At 37.6% G+C, this 4,001-nt stretch overlaps 1 protein-coding gene across 1 annotated transcript in view; it reads right to left on the reverse strand.

Moving 5' to 3' along the window:
- LOC107086563 (progestin and adipoQ receptor family member 6-like) overlaps positions 1-4,001 on the reverse strand; it is a 41,373-nt gene that overhangs the window by 1,304 nt on the left and 36,068 nt on the right. The window lies entirely within an intron of this gene.

A 4,001-nucleotide genomic window follows, 5' to 3' on the forward strand; every position in this document is an offset into this window, starting at 1 on the left:
ATTCTATGACATCTTACCTTTACAGACGTACCAAAAGTTTCTTCTTAAATCTAATAGCTGTGAGGCTATAAGTGATTTACTTTTGTGTGTTTTGTCAGGCAGAAATTTATTTATACCCCCTTAGGGTGTAAGAGGTTAAATCTGATAATATAGAATGATGTGGTTTAATGGCAAAAATTCACCTTCTGTTGGCAGATCATCTAATTCACCTGCTTAGATTAAGGGCAAACACTTATTTTTAGAAATATTTACTTATTTAGAACAGTTTTATTTAGAACAGAGTAGTGTTTTGTTTTGTTTAGTTTTTTTCGTTGTTTTTATAGGAAAGCTAATAAAAAAAATAAAATCCAACACTATTTTCATACTTGAATCCATAGAGGTCCTTTAGTCTAAACCTGGGAAAATGCAGTTAGAGACACTTCTAGCAGACTTTGGGGTTTTAATTGTTTTTCTGCCAATTATTCACCATCATCTCACATTTTTTTGTCTTAGTTCTGTTTAGAGGTCAACCTTTGCAGAATAAAAACTGGAAAAGCATTTTTCCCCAATTCAATCATCTACTTCCAATATACCATCTAACAGTAATCTATTTTATCTCATCATTACTTTTGATCTGGACCTTATTTGGTCCTTGCAAGTATTTCCTTCATTCACAGACAAAACAAAATAATAACTGGCAGAAAACGTTTTTCTTGAAGAGGTATAGTCGATTCATTTAACATTTTTCTAATTTTTTTTTTCACCAGTACCTGACTCTGGTTGCATATAAACCTTGATGTCAACACTGCTATGGAAATCAGGGAAGTAAACAATGGAGAGAAATATGTGAGGAAGCCAGGACGAAGTTAGTGAGCTTTAATGTTTTCGCTCCATTATCTGTCTGAATCCCTCTCACCAAAGCTGCTCCATTTAATAAAATTTAAACAGAGGTGTTTCTGCTGGTTAGATCAGACCGCTGAGGGACGTCCTTAAATCGCATTCAGTAGCATTACGTAAATTAGCCAATCGATGCAGGAGTGGTGTTCCCAAAGCATGTTGATCAGAGCCCAGGTTAATTTAACGTGTGTCGCTTGGCGAGTCGTTTGACCCAGGTGGACATGCGTCAGGGAGCTGTTCCCACTGCCACTAAAACCCCATTGTTCCTGAGATTAAAGGGTTTTTTGGCCAGTGGGAAAGGGGTAAATTTGGCAGTAGCCGTCTGGCTTTCTGATAGTGCGGTGTACTGCCAGCAGATGGCGCTACATCCGTTTATGTCTGCTCATTGCACCGGGTGCTGGGGTTCCATTTAGGCTTAAAAAGGGCGATATTTACCCCATTTACACTACCCTTGAAAAACCGTGCCGAGACCGGTCCGAGCTCAGTAACTGAGATAACTTATGGTGTGTAAATGGAAAGCAAACTGAACTGAACCGAGCTAGACAGAACCGGACCGAGCTAACTGCAGACCAGTTCCAGAGGTGGGCTCGGCTCGGTTTTTCCATGGCTCGGTTCTCTGATAACAAGAGCGCATGAGCAGAACGCGTCATCTCCGTCTGGCTGCACATCGCGATTCACACTCCATTCCAGTAGTTGGTGGTAATGCCCCTCCGGAAGTTGCTTGCAAACCAACACAAAACAGAAGAAGAACAACTATAAACATCTACGAAAGGTTGCCGTCTTCGAATGACCCTCCGCAAACACCGAAGTACGGCAATAATAATCAAGCATAACTTTCTGAATGTGACGGGCGCCGCCATTTTGATTTGCTTGATTCCCTCCTTCGTCTTCTTCTTCTTGTGTTTTATGGCGGTTGGCAAACAATACTGGCAGTAATACCGCAGATCGTCACTAGGAGGCGAGGAATCGAGATAGCGTGATGTGTAAACGGTCGTCAGAACCGAGCTCGGCCTGGTTAACTGATCCGAGCTCGGACAGTTCTCGGCATGGATCGGTTTTTCAAGGTTAGTGGAAATGGGGTATTAAACTATTAAACTCAGGGGTACTCAAATCCAGTCCTAAAGAACTACCATCCAGTAACTTTTAGAAGCATCTCTTCTCTAACACACCTGAATGGAAAGGCTCAACCCCTCAATTAGCCCAGCAGAGGCGCGGCAACAAGCAACTCGTTTGATTCAGGTGTGATAAAAATGAGGTGCATCAAAAAGTTGCAGAATATTAGCTCTTAAGGACTGGACTTGAGCACCCCTGCTCTATCAGGACGGATGTTCTGTGAATAAAACCTTTTTTAATTATGATTAGATTTTGATATGTTTTTTGCACTAAAAAACTTTAAATAAATATCTGAGAAACTAGTATTGTATGAACTGATTTAAGCAATATATCTTTCCTAAAGGGTTGTAGCATTAATAACTGTCAGATAAGGACAACAGAATCAGATCAAAAAAGGGATTTTATGGAGAATATTCTGTGATCTGCAGTAAAACAAAGTCAAGCCTATTAGGTAACACGCTTAATCTTTTGATTTCTGTTCAACGTTTGTAGCTTCAAATAAAGAAAGACTGTTTATCATTTGGCTTCTTTTATAAACCGGTTCTGCTTCCTCTTCTTTATAATTCCTAACAATAAAAGTTGGAAGAAGCAAACAAACAAAGTAGAGCAAAGGAACAATTGGAGGAGTCGCATGAAAAGCCGCTCTGATGTGGAGCCAATATTGTTCAGGCTGAGATTAAAGACGGCATTATTTAACAGTTTGGCACAGATTTCTTTCTCTAATGGGAAAATTGCTTAAAGTGATTAAACCACTTCAGTACTTTTTATTGGGAATTTATACAACAGACCAACAAACACGAAGAAGTACATGTCTCTTAGAAACTGATGCATCACTTTAAACCTTTCAGGTTTAGTGTTTTTCTTTTGCAGAAAGCTGGATGAATTTTCTTCAACTACCTCCAATTATTGCATTTCCTCCATCTTCCCATAAACTGAACAATTTCCTCGTTTCCTGTAGAGTTAAGCATCTCCACAGCATCATGCTGCCACTACCATGTTTCATATTAGCGAATAGAGTTTGTTTTATAATGAACAGAGAGATTATGTTGACCAGGGCTGGGCGATACGGACAAAACTCATTATGAATCATTTCCTTATTCTGGTCGATGCGATATAACAAATCCAATACATTCGAGATATATTTTGGAAACGTTGGATTGGAGAATATCTACCATTAATACAAGAATGACAAAAATGGATAAAGAAAAAAAAGGTGGTAGTTATGGACTCAACAACACCTTGAGGATCTTGGATATAAGGAAAAGTTATTAAAAGTTTTCCAGATTAAAAAGGGTCTGATGCAAACAAAAGTAAACATTATTGAAAGACCTGTGACAAATATTTGTCCATTATATGAAGCTACAAACTGTTAAACTGGCAGAATAATGAATGCATAAACTTGATTTGCCTCTTATGTATATTTAAACATATCTTTATTTGTGGCTCCTTTAATTTAAGTTTGACAATTGCTATGTTTACTGCCACACTCAATTAGGGGCTAGCGTGTAGGAGCCATTTGTCCTCTCCTGTGTTTTTGTCGCCACCAGGGGGCGTATTTTACTTCGAGTTCTGATTGTCTATTGGGGATAGGGTTATTTAAGATCAAGCATGGTTCTGCTACACTGGAAAAACGATGTAGAAATAAGTAAAAATTTCTTAAATTAAGTGTATTTACCCTTAATTTTAGTAGATAAATGAGGTAATTTGCCAATGGAATAAGTATTTTTAAGATAATTAGATAAAAAGCACTTGAAATAAGACAATGCAATACACTGGAAAAAATTTAAATCTAGATAAGTTATTTTTTCCTAAAATAAGTGCATTTGCTCTTGGATTGAGGAGGTAAAAGATATATTTTGCCAATGGAACAAGACAATTTACATTTAAAATAAGAAAACACAATTGCATTGTCTTATTTTAAGTGCATTTAATCTAAATAACTTCTTTTAAGAGTAAAAATACTCATTCCATTGGCAAAGCATTTCATTTACCCACTCAAAGAGTAAAAACAC

Source organism: Cyprinodon variegatus, unplaced genomic scaffold, assembly GCF_000732505.1.
Source record: "Cyprinodon variegatus isolate N-32 unplaced genomic scaffold, C_variegatus-1.0 Scaffold0, whole genome shotgun sequence".
NCBI classification, from domain to species: domain Eukaryota; kingdom Metazoa; phylum Chordata; class Actinopteri; order Cyprinodontiformes; family Cyprinodontidae; genus Cyprinodon; species Cyprinodon variegatus.